The sequence below is a fragment of the Echinops telfairi genome, unplaced genomic scaffold (genome assembly GCF_000313985.2).
Source record: "Echinops telfairi isolate 266 unplaced genomic scaffold, ASM31398v2 ScPeMD7_2;HRSCAF=8, whole genome shotgun sequence".
Classification (NCBI taxonomy): Eukaryota; Metazoa; Chordata; class Mammalia; order Afrosoricida; family Tenrecidae; genus Echinops; species Echinops telfairi.
The window spans coordinates 57,454,266-57,470,984 of record NW_022103898.1 but is presented as its reverse complement, the minus strand read 5'-3'; positions in this window follow the sequence as shown (position 1 = coordinate 57,470,984).

The window sequence follows — 16,719 nt, the reverse complement described above, 5'->3', positions numbered from 1 at the left end:
TTGATAATGCATCCATTTGAGATTGTTTATATGCTGTTAGGAGAAGTACATGTTATTTCTTTATGGAAAATACACAAATACATATTTACATAATATTTTGTACTCAACTTTATCAGGTTAATTGAATCAAGGCTATGACCCTCTGCTTTCATGGGAATGTTTGCCAGGGACTAGAATGCTTTCATGCTTCATTAAAATGTTCATTTTATTCTGTTTTCTTCCATTGCTCTTGTATACAGTCATAATTGAGTAGCAGTTCTATGCACCTTGCTCTAATGTGGAAAAGTGCCACCAAGAGTTATTTTAATCAATTGGAAATTACAGGAAATATTGTATCACATATAAAATATCCAAATTGTACATTTAAAATAGGAAAACACAGTAAACAGAACAAAGAAATTGAGGAAAAATTAGCCAATCTATAGTCAGCAAAACAAGTTTTATTAGAAGCCTATTTATCTTATTCATATGTTATAGTTAATAATTTAGCAATGTTTTAAAATCAGCATTTAAACAAAATGAATCACCCTCATATTTACCTAGAATTGGCAAAATACAAAGAGCATTTGAGGTCATCTCCATCCCACATTTAATTTTACCTCTTCTTTTTAAGTGCATGCACATGTACCCCAATATATATTTCATAATATTTCATAATAGATAGCTAATCAGAAGACCCATCAACAGACTGGTCATTTTGTGGGGAAGAGAATCACTGAGAAGCAACATGCCATATTCCCTGGCCTCCAGCTTGCCTGCTCCCCACCCCTTCCAGGCAATCTCTCCTATGTGATTTCTGCCAAATCGCCTGAAGCAACTGACGCTGGGAACGCAACCCACTTCTCTCTTCTGGCATTAAAACATGTTACTAATGAGTGACTGCTTTGGGCTCCGAAACAAGAACTGATTTCGTAAGACTCGCCAAATGCCTCTATTAGAATTCCTCACATGCCCGGGGTATGCTCTTGTCCCTTGATACATCCTTGCCACATTTGCCCTTTCGGAAACTGCTCCCTAGATGTGTGTCCACCTCTTTAAGCAAACAGAAGGAGTAATAAGAGAGTTTGCATCTGAATCACCTTTCCAAACGGGACTCAGGATGAAGGATTTGTATGTTTATCTCCACTTGGTAATGACCCCTGCAAGATTACCTTTTTGCTTGAGAGTGTGAATGTGCCGTGGGGACCTCTAGAGTGCAAGTCACTTGAAGCATAGGACCTTTTACATGAAACCTGTATTTGTTTCATATTCAAGAAAGAAATGAAACTGAGAGAATCAAAATCATTTATACATAGTTTCCAATACCCTAAACTCATTTTCTCTTTTATAGTGAAAGGCAGGCCTATCTAATAAGAATCACTAGAGAGAATGCAATTTACTGCTAAATCAACTATTTGTGGGAACGTAGGTAAGGGTGACTGCAGGGAACAGATGCCTGGTTTTTATTCCCCTCTTCACTGCAGACTTACTGTACAACCTTTATCCATGCAATTAGCCTCTTTATTCTGGCTTCACCTAATTTAACGCTAACGGTCATTATGAAAATCCCAAAAACATGTATTTATTTTCTTCTCACTTAGCACTGTGTTTTTCTAACAGATAACATTGGATTCCTTAGGACACTCTGCAGCATTTGATCATATCTCTTCTTTCCAAATAACTTCGGTTCCCTTTCATCCTCTATCTTTGGGATCATTCAAACAAATGGTTTCCAGAGCTGGCAAGGAGCGACATCTCCACTTGACTTTCTCCTGGTATATGGTAAATTAGAGCATTTTATTCAAATATCAAGTACATGAATATTTTATTTGTAAATATTGTAATGTAAAATCAATTAAATGAGCATTATGGGATTTTTTTTCAAATTTTTATACATGTGTGTTCTTACTAAGTAAGACACAATGTCTATTAAAAGTATTTTTATGGATTGAGGTTACAAAAAAGTTTGCAAACCTACCCTTTAGGCTTTATATTTTAATATGACATACGAAAGTAACTCAAAAAGGTTTGTGGAAAATTGGAATTAAAATATAATGTAATTTTTCCACAGAATTTTTCAAAATATATTGTGACTGAGATGCTAGTTCATGTATGCACAGACTTATTCCAAACAAGGCGCATTTAAACATGTTTCAGCTACCATAGTTTGGTGGCTACAGACAAGATTCCTCTGTCATAAATTTGACTTAGTATCACATTTGACTCAGTAATTCATTTTTCTCCCTGTTTCTAAGTGTTTCAAGTTGGGTGTGACCCATAGTGCTTGGATCCACAGTCTGAGGATCCAGTAGTAGGCAATCACAGTATTCGTACATCCACCACTGTGGAAGCAGTAGTGGAGATCAAAGGATGCATTGCGTTAAGTAAATCGGTTCCACAGGACCTCTTTAAAATGTCAAACTAATGATGTTACTTTGAGGACTAAGATGTGCCTGGCTCAAGCCATGATATTTTCTATTGCCTCATCTGCATGTGAAAGTTGTGCTTTGAATCAGGAACACTGACGAAGACTCAACGCATTTGAATTGTGGTGCTGGTGAAGAATATTGAAAGTACTAGGGACTGCCCAGAGAACAAATAAACATGTCTTGCAAGATGTACTGTCAGAATGCTTCTTAGAGGCAGAGATGGGGAAACTTCTCATGTACTTTGGATATGTTGTCAAGAGAGCAGTCCCTCGAGAAAGACATCATGCTTCGTAAAGCAGGGGCCAGCTGAATGGAGGAATACCCTGGACAAGATGGATTGCTCAGTGGTTGCAACAAGGGTTCACACATAGGAGCATTTGTGAGGATGCTGCAGGGCCTGGCCTTGTTCCGTCCCATTGTACACAGACTTGCTGTAAGCTGGAACTCACTCGATGGCACGTATCAGCAACAGGGCTCTAGGCAGTAGTTTCTCATTTACCCAAATATGCTTACAATTCTAGCTCTCTTTTCTACAAGTCACTCTCTTTTCCAAGATTATAGCTACTTTTGAGAGATTTGAAATTATTTTTCTACACTATAATATTACGCTATGTATTTCCACAAGAAATGTGATGTTATAAATGGGTAAGCACTTAGCTGCTTATCAAACCAGAAGTTGGTGGTTCAAATACACCCAGCAACTCCATTTAAGACTACCTGGAAATACGCTCCCTTAAAGATTTCCACCTCAAAAACCCAATGGAGGCAGTTTACTTCCCACGGGGTCAATTAATAGCATTGATTTTAGTCTAACTATGGTAAAAATATCAGACAGCCTCTGATGGTGACAAATGCATGAATGTGTAATATCAACAATTAGTGGAGCCAAATTAGAAGTATACAGGACCATACCATACTATTTTCACAATTTTTCTCTAAATCCAAAGCTATCATAAAATATTCAAGTTATGTATTTATCTACTGTTAATTAAATATACAGCTATTTAACTCTATACATGGTTAGTAACCCAAATCACCAATATTTACATCCAAATATTTGAGACTTTTACAAATAATGCCCTCTTTACATGAAATAAAACATTCAATATACTCATATCAAAAACTAATATAATTTATGAATATAAAAAGGCCCATCTTGGGTTAAAATAACATAAATTAGTCATTATTTTAAAAATATTATTAATTGAGATTTCAAGGAAATCACCAAGTTGTCAGACCCAGTAAGTACAAAAATGCATCTGAGGTAGTTAGTTTATTGTGCCAACCTGGCTGATAAACACATGTTGGATTAATTGAAGGGAAGAGGGATAAATGGCTCTGTGAGCCTCAGCTTTCTAGTTCTCGGGTCTCTTGCTTTCTGATGGTCGGACCTGGGTGCTGCTGCCTTAGCCAGTTCCCTGCTTCACTTGGCAAGGCTCACTTCCTGCAAGACATCTCTGAGGAGAAGCCTCATGGACCTCCCCCAATGCAGTCCTGGGTGCTGGAGCACCTGTGTGGAGACGCCTGCGAGCACTGAGATGCTTGCATGTTCACTGACTCAGCTTTCCTCCTGCAGTCGGCATCATTGTGTGTGTTTTGTGAGATGGAGGAGGGCTTTGTGGATTGGTGTCGGACACATGGGTTAATGGGTTAATATTGGACTTGTGGGCTTGGGCACCACTGGGCTGGGATGTTTTCTTCATGCGCTTAACCTTCATATAAAACTCTCTCTTAAACATGAGTTTCTGTGGATTTGTTTCTCTAAAGTACTCAGACTTACACAACATCAAAAGATAGATCTGGGGTCTAAAACTACAAAAAGTAAGGTTTATTATGTTTCCCCAACCTCCTGGGAGCCCTCGTCTTCTTCATTACATTTTCTTTTTCTTAACTTTCTTCGTCTTTCATCTTTTTACTAAAAGTTATCAACTTATTTATTTTTCCTTAACTAGAAATATTATTTTTTTCATTTTAAAGATGTTAAGAATCTCTCCTCTCTGATTCACATGAAATTATATTCACATTTGCTTCACAATCATTGTCTACCCAAACAAAGTTTACAGGCACCCTAACCTAGTGATAATGCTCTTACTTTTCTCAAACCTATTACCTCATATCCTCAAAATCATGTTATCTCACAATATGCTAAGGACAAGTATTATATTCATGTAGATAATTTGACTCACTCCAGGCTAAGGTTTCTTATTTCTAAAATAATTACTCATTTCCAAGAGCCCTGCTTCTGTCACTTTTATTCTGAATAGTCATATGCAGTTATTTTGGTAGCTTGTGAAATGAATCTATATATATATATATATCAGTTCTATGCTGAAATATCAGTTCTATTTTATGAGTTAGAATTCAGTTGACAACTGATCGGGGTCTGACTTTTCAGTTTTTTATCTAAAAATTATATATAGAATAGTAAATATAGATATAGAGATAATTTTTGACAGAGGTTGTTCAAAATAATAAGGTAAAGTACATTAAAGTACTATGAAACCATTTTTTGCATTATAGTAAAGGCACATTATTATAAGTGTTCTTATATATTTTTCAAATATATAGTTGTTTTTCAAATTTTACGATTAACTGGTTTAATACCTGTGCCTCCTCAAATTTTATAAACAAGTTCTATGATCATATTTATTTATTGTAATGAATGAGTAATAGGTAATTTGGAGATATAGAGAGGCAGGGCTTTAATATATGAGCAATTATATTATCCTCTATTAGGAGCTTGGAGCTTCAGAAATAATCAGATGAAAGTGAGCTTCATTACTTCCATATTGATGAGGCAGACCAACCAGCTTTCCTTCAGAGCATGTCAATTCTGGTTATTATAGAGGAAAGAGCTGGGAGGCAAAAGGCATTTATAGAGGTCTAGATAAAGACATGTACATATGCAAATATATTTATATATGAGGACGGGGAAATATATATATATGCCTATATTTATAGGTTTAATATTAAAGTAGCAGAAGGACATTGGGCATCCACTCAAGTACTCGCTCAATGCAAGAATACTTTCTTCTATTAAATTGGCATTCTATGATGCTCACCATCCCGACACAACCACTGACGACAAAGCGGGTGAATAAGCAAATGTGGTGAAGAAAGCTGATGGTGCCCGGCTATCAAAAGATATAGCGTCTGGGGTCTTAAAAGCTTGAAGGTAAACAAGCGGCCATCTAGCTCAGAAGCAACAAAGCCCACATGAAAGAACATATCAGCCTGTGTGATCATGAGGTGTCGAAGGGATCACTGAAGACAAATGGGTGCATAAGCAAATGTGGCGAAGAAAGCTGATGGTGCCTGGCTATCAAAAAGTATAGCATCTGGGGTCTTAAAAGCTTGAAGGTAAACAAGCGGCCATCAAGCTCAGAAGCAACAAAGTCCACATAGAAGAAGCACACCAGCCTACGCGATCACGAGGTGTTGAAGGGATCAGGTATAAGGCATCATCAGAACAAAAAATTTACCATAGTGAATGATGGGGGGAGTGCGGAGTGGAGACCCAAAGGCCATTAGTAGGCCACTGGAGATCCCCTTGCAGAGGGGTCTCGGGGAGGAGACAAGCCAGTCAGCGTGTGATGCAGCAACAATGAAAAATACAATTTTCCTCTGGTTCCTAAATGCTTCCTCCCTGCCCCCACTATCATGATCCGAATCTACCTTGCAAGTCTGGCTAGACGAGAGGATGTACATTGGTACAGATTGGAACTGGAAACACGGACGGAATCCAGCGCGGATGATCCCTTCAGGACCAGTGGTGTGAGTGGCGATACTGGATACTGGGAGGGTAGAGGGAGGGTGGGTTGGAAAGAGGGGACCGATTATAAGGAGCTGTGTGTAACCTCCTCCCTGGGGGGTGGACAGCAGAAAAGTGGGTGAAGGGAGACATCGGATAGGGTAAGATATGACAAAATAATAATTTATAAACTATCAAGGGCTCATAAGGGAGGGGGCAGCGGGGAGGGAGGGGAAAAATGAGGACCTAATGCTGGGGGCTTAAGTGGAGAGAAAATGTTTTGAGAAATATGAGGGCAATGAATGTACAAATGTGCTTTACATGATTGATGTATGTATACATTGTGATAAGAGTTGTATGAACCCCTAACAAAACGATTTAAAAAAAAAAGACTACCTTTATTCTGACTTCCTTTACTAGTTTGCCTATGGGTCACATAGGCTATTATGTTCTTGTGTGTGGTTATCATGTGAGTGTGGTATATTTTAGTGGTTAGCTTACCTTACTGAGTTTGGGGGGGTGAGGCATAGGAGGACCATAAGAGGTGAAATTCTTTGGATGATGAGTCCAGTGTACCTCACGTTTTTATGGCTAATGATTAGCTTCAAATGACCATTTCTACCTTGTAAATTAAAGGAATAATCTCCTGGAAACATTTTTTTCCACACTAGTCTGAGGTAGAGTTTGTCATGAAGACGAGGTTTTTCCTGGTGTCCGGAAAGTGCAAGTCAGGTGGAAGCCATTAATGAAATGATAGATACAGTTTAGCAACTTTTTTTGCTTTCCATTCTAGTAGCAATTGGAGAAAATGTGGCAAATTTTCCTGTGTCTGTGCATTTTTTTTCAATCTAGCTAAGTCTATGTGTCAACTGGCACTATAAGTAATTTCTTTCCTAGTCGTCCATCTGTAGGTTAACTTGTATTGTGTTTCTCCAGGTCCTGGCAAGCACAGCTAGACTTAAAAACCCATATATGAAAGGCCCTGTACCCCTGTTTTCTGACAAGCTCAGATTGAAGCGGTTTTGGAAAAGAGCAAAGGGAGGGAATAATACTAAGTGACAATGAATGAATGAATGACCCCTGGATGGCTTAAAAGGCAATTCTAAATCCAGAGAAGGTGAAATCTCAGAAACACTGCACATTAAGATGAAAATTAATTTATAAAAGTCACTCTACTAGATGGCCTTTTTCTGATATGAAACAATTCTCGGTATTTTGGCAATACTAGATTGAATCATCTCAAAATACGTATTCAGCAGGTTAAAAAGTTTAAATGTTAATAATTTTATGGAGCTCAATGTAATAGTGTATATAGATCAGGAAGGAATAATTATTTTTAAAAGTAGAAACAGATTAACATTTTCTTCTATATAGCACTCAAGTGGGAAATAAGCACATTGGAAATGGTGTAAAAACGCTATGAAGTGTGTAGTTGAGTGGAACATTAGTGACCTCGGAATGTGAAAGGGAAATAAGAACTAAGGAAAAAGTTTGAAAACTAAAAGCTTTTCCAATTTAAAACTAGTTTCTTCTGTTGAGCCTGAACGCTTTCCTAGAAAAGTAAGAGTTCATATGATTTTGCCAGAAATTGCATTTAATGTTGTTCCTTCTCCCCCCACCTCAGAGTAACTCTCCTGGTGTGAGACCTCACATTTCCATTCAGGTAGGGACGCACATGATGATGTGCTCTGAATTTAATTAATGTGTTCCTATCCGATGCAAATATGCACCCTACATTCTCCTTAGAAGAAAGGATGCCAAGAATTCATCTCATATAATACTGCCAGGAGAAACCAGTCCTTGAAGAAAGATATCATGCTTGGTAAGGTAGAATGGCAGCAAAAAATGAAACCCTTCAAGAGATGGACTGATACTGCCTGCAAAATGGATTCAAACATAACAACATTGTGAGGGTAGTGCGTGGCTGAGCTGTGTTTTAGTCTGTTGTATATTGAGCCTTTGTGTGTGAACCTACTTGACAGCATCTACCAACAACAGCAATCTATGGAAAAGCCTTGAATGATAAAGGATTTGACCTCCAATTGGCATTCTAGTGACTACTTTGTCATCCACTTAAGAAGAAGCCTTGGTGGCCTAGAGCTTTGGTGTTGGTCTTGCTCATCAAGGTCGACAATTTGAAACCACAAGCCCCTGTGTGGGAGAAGGCCAGGTCATTCTACTCCCATACTGTTGTGGAAACTCACAGGGGCAGTTTTACTCACTGTTGTTAATATCATCGAGTCATCAGTGACCCTATTCATAATATGCAAATCACAAAAACACATGGCACAATCCTGCACCAGCCCCACCACAGGCTCAATTTGTTGTTCTGTAGGGGCCTGTGTGTTGCTGTGATGCTGGAAGCTATTTCATTGGTATTTAAAATGCCAGCAGAGTCAGCCTAAGTGGACAGGTTTCAACAGAGCTTCCAGACTAAGAACAGACAAGGGAGTGCTGGGCTCCCTGCTTTGGAGACAGAAGCCCTGAAAACCTCATGCTGATCATGGAAGCGTAGACTGTGCTCTGTGAGTCGGCGTCTACTCAATGGCAGGGCATGCGTGACTTAAGAAGGAAGTAAAAGGACACATGTTGAAACTCTTAGATACTCATATTAAAGATAAAAATTAACTTAGTGTTACTTTCACTTTGTCTTCTTACTACTTATCTTTAGAAATAAGAGATATTTAAAGTGACAATTTCAGAATAGTTGCTTCAGGTACAATCAGTGTGAGAAGTTTGGCAGGTGTTTATTTTTAAAGATAGTGAGATTAATGTACTCTGCATTTAATGTAATGAGGTATGCTAAGAAGATTGCCTACAAGAGAGAAAAAAAGTAAAATGCTGTTCGGATCATGTAAACCCTTTCTTATAATGTGAAAGCCATTTATAATCCACAGTTGTTCTAATGATTTCTTACCACATTCATTATCAGGCATATTTGCTAAATTGATCTAGTTCTTTAATATGTAAGATTGTTTCAATGTCAACATTTGCATTAACTATATATCATATACCATTAGCACTACTTCATGTTAAATGTTGAGTTTGTACAAAAGATGCATTAAAATCCACAGATTCAATAAGACTAGCAGCACCCTTGGAGTTTTCAGTTTGGAAGAAATCAGGATTTCCAGATAAAGTGACAAAATAGTAATGTTTACGTGTAAATGAAATGAACACATATCAGCCCAATTGACATTAGATAATATTAAATATCTTAAAATGAGCTTTGTGTTCACTTTCATGTCTTTCTTCTTAATTCTCTTTTTTTGCTCTTACAGTTTATAATGAGTGTGTTAGTCATAGTAGACTAGAGAGACACTCATATGCATATAAGAAAGAGCTTTGTATACAAGAGCAATTGAATACTGAGAAAACATCTCATCCCAGACCAGTTCAAATCCGTAAGTTTGATATTAGCCCATATGTTCGATACCAATCTATGTATTCCTCTTCAGACTCACTCAATATATGCAATAACACCAAGTGCAGGAAAATCACAGGCCAATGGGTGGAAAGTCTTATAAATCCCATCACAATGGAAGCATCTTAGTACTAGCAGGAGTCTCTGCATGGTCCTTCAGGCTCCCAGGGCTCTGGCTGCATCAGCATGGCTCCATCAGGCTTGTCATCAGTAATGTCTCGCAGGAAGTGAGCATGTATCCTGCCTCCAGCGAGCTATTAATCTCCGTCACCCCTCCAAATGAGGTCATCAAGCTGTGACCTGATTTGACAGGCTAAAATCCACCCCTACTCTCTTAAGTCTCAAATTGACTACAGAGTATGTTACTACAACAGACCACTCCTTGTCATTTTGACATTTTCACACAACTCTTTAGTCATATATAATTTTCAAACAAATAATAATAAAATCATACTGTACCTAACAGGATAAAACTAAAATATATACAATTTTTTAAATGTGCCACCCTCATTTAAATATAACATTCTTTAAGTGAACAAAACAAAAATATCCTATACTTATGTGAACACCTATACTTTAATCCTTATAATCCTATGTCTATATTCTAGTATCTATGAACGTTTGTAAGCCAACCACTTCATGCCTTTCTCCTTCTCATTTTGGGTATCCAATTTCTATACGGCCCACTTATATCAACCCAGTGATCTGAGGAGATAGTCATATTCTTTGATGTGAAGAATCTTCATTCCAGTTGGAACTCTGCAAATTGACATCCAAGCAAAATCAAATCAGGACAGACTATCCATGAAGTCAGCAGCAATAGGCAAAAGTTCATAGGCTCAAAAATCTCTTCATCTGCTTGGGTTCTGGTCAATCCATGTGAGTGGCCTTATTTAGCCAACCAGGGTGCCAATTGGTTGGCTTGCCTGTAGACCATGGCCCCATCACAAATTCTCAACAACATAAGCCACCTTGGGACAGGCCATGAACTTCAGACCAGTCAACCCACTTTCATCTTCTCCTCTAGGCCCTGTAAAACAGGTCCACGGGTGTCAGTCACCAGATTCAACCAGTCTCTTTATTGCTGAGTTTCTTCCACTCCCACTCAACAAGTGGATCCAGGTGGTCACCTAGCAGGCATTTCAGCCTGTCCACAGGCTCCCTTTAACATTCAGTCCTAGAGAGGAATTTTCTTCATGGTTCCAGTTTTTTCCCAGCCTCAAGGGCAAACCACTAGTTCAAAATTGAAAAATCCAAAGAGTTCTTTTTTTTTTTCTCAATCTGCTAACAGCCCTCTAGGAAATTCTCTTAGAATTCAGATATCCTGAGTACTACAAAGCTCTGATGGGGCTTATCTCTTCACCGCCTTCTTCGCAGAGTTGTCCTAACCCATTTAAAGATATAAATGTTAATGGCTGAAGGCAAGGCTTATAAACTCTCTATTGTCATACTTCCCAATAATCATTTCTGCTAATCATAATATCAACAATACTTCACAGAAATCAGTGTAAACGAAATGGAATCAGATAATAATCTCAATTCTTTTTGTTTTAAACAATTTATTGGGGCTCATACAATTCATCACAATACATAGATCAATTGTGTAAAGCACATCTATACATTTGTTGCCCTCATTATTCCCAAAATTCGCTTTCCTCTTGGGTTCCCGGAATCACCTCCTTTTCCTTTTTTCTCCTCCCCCTCCTTTCCTCCTCCCCTCTCCCCCATGCACCCTTGATAATTTATAAATTATTATCGTATCTTATATTACACTGCCCGGTGTCTCCCTTCACCCATTCCTCTGCTGCCCGTCCCCCAAAGAGGAGGTTATATGATCAATTCCCCCTTTCTTTACCCCCCTTCCCTCCTGGTACCTCCACTGTTACCCTGGTCCTGAGAGGTTAATCTGTTCTAGATTCCCTGCGTTTCCAATTCCCATCTGTACCACTGTGCATCATAATCTCAATTCTTAAAACAGTCAAGTATAATCTTTATTTAGCTTATCTTAATCATTATCTGAAGTATTCTATTGATACAAAAATAGGGTATTAGGCCTCTGACAGCATTAAGGCAGAGTCAGGCTTTCTGTCAGCCATTTTCCCTAAGCAACATGGTTTCTGAGAAATCCAAGGAACGATTTCTACCCTTGAGCTCAAAATATACATTAACAACATTCATTTTCATCATCTAAACAAGAATAGCCAATGATAACAATTAAACAAAATAATGAAAAATTTAACTTCCCATATTCTTTCCAGAAAACAGCCGAGTAAACTGCATGGACATATCTGATCTCTGGCTAGCCTAAGAATAAAAACTACATGAGGCAGAGGTCGAATAAACATCCACTCTCCATCTCTATGATTTGTTTCTCTAGTACCCCACTCCCAAGGTACCGTAATGTGTGAATCTGGGTAGATTAGAGAAACAAATCCATAGACACTCATATGTGTATAAGAAAGAGCTTTATATACAAGAGCAATTGAATATTGAGAAAACATCCCAGCCCAGTCCAAAAGTTTGATATTAGCCCATATGCCTGATACCAATCTATAAATTATTCCTCTTCAGATTTATGAAACACATGCAATGACATGGAATGCAGGAAGATCACAGGAGAGTAGGTGGAAAGTCATGTAGATCCAGTGGCGGTGAAAGCATTTTAGTTCTGGCAAGGGTCTGCATTTGGTTTCTCCAGATTCCAGGGCTCTAGCTTCATCAGTGTAGGTCCATCAGGCACACTATCTGTAATGTCTCACAGGGAGTGAGTGTGTGTCCTGCAACCAGCGAGCTATTTATCTCCTTAGCGACTCTAAATAAGGTCAACAAGTTGTGACCTGATTGACAGGTTAAACTCCACCCCTTCACTCGTAAGTCTCAAATTGACAACAGATTATGTAACTACCACAATGAGTATCTGAAGAACGTTTATTTTTAAATATCTGGTGAACATTAGATTGACATATTTTCCTTGAAAATAATGAAAAAAAATATTTAAATTGTGCTAATAATTAGAAAATATATCAATTTACAAAATCAACCATCTAGATTTATGCCAAATGTTTGATTTATTTTCTAAATAATATCATGATGCACTCAGGCTATCTCTGTCTCTGTTCTGCAACTGCAAATCAGTTTCATTTTGAAATTGGTTCTCTGCATAAACATGAGATACCAGTCAAGTCAGCAGAAATGTAAATAAAAAGCATTTTTATTTACATTCTTCTGGAAAGAATTAACTTTCTTGGAAGTCCAAAATAAATCATTGCATTTCATTGGTTCAATGTGAAAATTTGTCCAGCTCTCAAAAGTAAGCCCTAGCAAGGGTGAATAACTTATCTTATTCAGTAGGGTAACTGTTGTAGTTATATAATCTGTTGTGAATTTGAGAGGATTAAGAGTAAAAGTGTGGAGTTCAGCCTGTCAATCAGGTCACAGCTTGATGACCTCATTTAGAGGCACTCAGGAGATAAATAGTTCTCTGGAGGCAGGATGCAGGCTCACTGTCTTGGAGACTCTCTACTGACAAGTCTCACTCCATGAGAGCTATTGCAGCTGACAAGGCACATGGAACTCTGCTAGGGCCCTGAGCTAGAGGAACCACATGGAGACCCCTGCCAGCACTGAGATGTTTACACACCACTAGATCCACAAGCCTTCCCACCTACTGCCCTGTGATCTTCCTTCATTTTGCATTATTGCATGTGTTTCGTGAGTCTGAAGAGGGCTTTATAGATTGGTATTGGACTTATGAGCTAATATCAGACATATGGACTTGATCTGGATTGAGCTGGGATGTTTTCTTAATGTACAATTACTCTTTATATAAAGCTCTTTCTTATATACATATCAGTGTCTATGAATTTGTTTCTCTAGTCAACACAGACTAACACACTATCTTAGGGACAACCTGCCTGGGGTGGTGCCAATGGTTAAGCACTGAACTACTATCTGAAAAGTTGGCAATTCAAATTCAAGCCCACACAGAGGCACTCATAAGGAAAGTCTGATGATCAACTTCCGAAAGGTCACAGCCATTGAAAACCCTCTGAAACAGGGTCACCATGAGTTAGTTCACTCAGCAGCAACTAATAACAATGTGATGGTAGTCAATTATAAAGTCCACTGCATACATTTCACTAGTTCTAATAGCTAATAAGTGTATAACTTTTACCTTTTTTAAGAGGATGTTTAGCTAAATTTGTCATTTTAATATTTATTGATTTTATCAAATATGTTAATTATTTAACATTCTGACAAAATGATGGTATACAATTGTAGCTAGCTTCTAGTTATCATTTTGTTATCCTTTTGGGAATTCCTACTTAGAACTTCTCTTACTTCTTAACAAATATATCATCTTTATTACTATAAAACCTCAAAATCTTATAATCCCAGTTTATCATTCTGCAATTAATTTTATGTATTATAAAACAGTAATTGAAATGGCTGAAATAATTCATTTTAAGAATTTCATTTTATTTTCTGAACTCCTAATATCATTGGTCACTAGCCTCCCACTTACAAATGTAACTAATTTTTAATCATTTCACATACTACTCACCTCACTTATCAACTATTATTTTACCTGACATTTCATATTTATGATAATAGTAAAAAATTACTACATGACTGCTTTGTGCATTAATGCTATACATCTAGCAGTAATCAATGTCAGGTTAATAAATGCAAAGATGCAAGGCATAACTAATTTTGCTTTTTAAGGTTATATGTCAGAGTGACTGGGCCATAATTTTCAGTGGTTTGGGAGTTACATGATGAGGTAATTTGGCAATTAGGTAATGATGTATCTTACTCCTTTTTGTGATCTGAGGTGGTCAACCTCTATTTTAATATAATGTCAACTTTTTAATTAGTTGGGATTTAATACTATATCATATCATTCCCAATTTCATTCACATCAAGTAGAATTGTACAATTGTTATAGCGATCAGTTTCCAAACATTCTTTTTCTTCATGTACTCCTTGACTTCAACTTCTACTACCTCCACCACCACTGTACTCCCCTCCCAAAAAACCTTATTCTACTTGCTGTCCCTGTAAGTTCATCAATCCTGGGTTTCATATACCGAAAAACGGAAAAGCAGATAACACAGCTTCAAGAAAGTCACCTCCATTGACCAACGCCTCAGATACATTCTAATGTGAACAAAGAAAAAATGAATCAATCGATAAAAACCAAAATACAGAAAAGTTTAGAAACCAGATCAACTCCAGCCTGCATCCTAGGGGGAATCTCCTCACAAAGTTTTAACTGTTCAATTCAGATTTATGTTATTGGTCTTCTATGCTCCTCTCTCCTAAGCACTCTGCTCAGTGACCACTTTCCTCTCATCTCTGTTTTAGATCGTGGAAGTTTTCGGAGGCTTATTTCCTATGAAGTTCCATAAATGAGTCTTGGCCTCCCACTGTCATCATTGCCTTCTGCTCACCAGATGCTCACAATTCAGGCTCAGATACTGGTCCTTCTTTCATCTCTGGATTATATGGATTCCAATCCTTCGGTGCCTGATGATGGCGTGGTTCTTCCTCGGGGACTTAGTTGACATCTCAAATACCTGCTTGTTTAGAGCCAAGCCTTGAAGACCACAGATGTTGTTTTATCTGATAACAGGGTACCATCTAAATTTTTTGCTACAGCACCAGTATCTTCTATGTTCTCTTCCTGAGGGCGAGTATAGAGCAGGGCCCTGATGTAAGAACTAATTGTTCTTAAGTTGGAGCTAGGATTTAGTGCAAGCCCCAAACCTATTCCTGAATCTATGCTTCCCCCCGCCCCCACCCACCTTTTTAACATATCCCATAATTCAATCGCATCAAACAAAATTGTGAAATTGCTTCCTTACTCAGTCTCCAAACATACTTTTCCTTCCTGGACTCCTTGACATCATTTCCCTCTTATCTCTCCCACCCCTCTATGCACCTTTTCTTCCCAGAAAGCCTTGTAATATTTGCCTTCCCAATAGGCTCAACATCCCTGGGCTTCATTTACTGAAAAACAGAGAAACAACACAGCTTCAAGGTGACCCCCAATGATGACGCACCTCTGAGATACACCCTAATAAGAACAAGCATAAGCAAAATATAACAGAATGACCATCACAAGATTGTTGGAATAACATGTATCTTAATACAGCATACAGGTTGTTGATGAACAGAGACATCATTTGTCCTCCAACCAAAAAGTTCACCACTCTTGGTAGAGCTGTCTTTTGCTTCCTCGGACACCAAGTATTTTCTGACATAAGTCTGGTTACAATTGTGTCCAGTTCACCCAGTGGAGTTCCCATATGGGATCTCACCGAGGCATACTATGCACTCAAACATCCAGGATTCGGTGTCCCAGCATTCCCCTGCACCCGGAATGGGCTACTGAGATACCAACAGATGCCCTAGCTCAATTTTGTCCACCTGCTACATTCCACTAAAGATTCTCCCCACTTAATATTCCCCAGAGAATTCTCAGTCTCCCCTCCCCCCATCTGAAAGGCAGCCCTCCCTCTCCTCCCCTCAACAGACATGCAGATATGTTCCCCCAAATGTGGTCATTCTCTCTTGCCTCTCCTGCACTACCCCTCCCATCAGCAAGCCTCATCCCTCCGACAGGGACTTCACTCCAAATCCACATGGCAGCAACTTAGCAGACAGGATCTCCTTGCTCCCCCAACCATTTGATCCCAGCTGTCATCAGGCATCCTCTGGTCAAGTGACCTACACTACACTTCCCTGGAATGAATGGTGTGTGTTCATTGGCAATGGTCCTGCTCTTTACCAGGCTGCCTCCTCCCCAACCAGAAGACAGGATTCCCTACAAGTTTGAGCTTATGCTGATTCTTCTTCTTGTTCTTATCACAGTATTTTGTCCTTTTGTACTTGACTAATTCACTCAGCATAACATCTTCTGGATCCCTCCACAAGTTGAGGTGTTTCATGGTTTCATTGCTGTTTTTAGGGCTGCATAGTATTCCATTATGTGTATGTACCAGAGTTTTTTTATCCACTCTTCTATTGGTGGGAATTTAGGCTGCTGTTCCTAGCTTCTTACTATTGTGAAGTGTGCTACAATGAACATGGGGGAACAAACATCTGTTCATGATCTGTTTCTAATTTCTTTT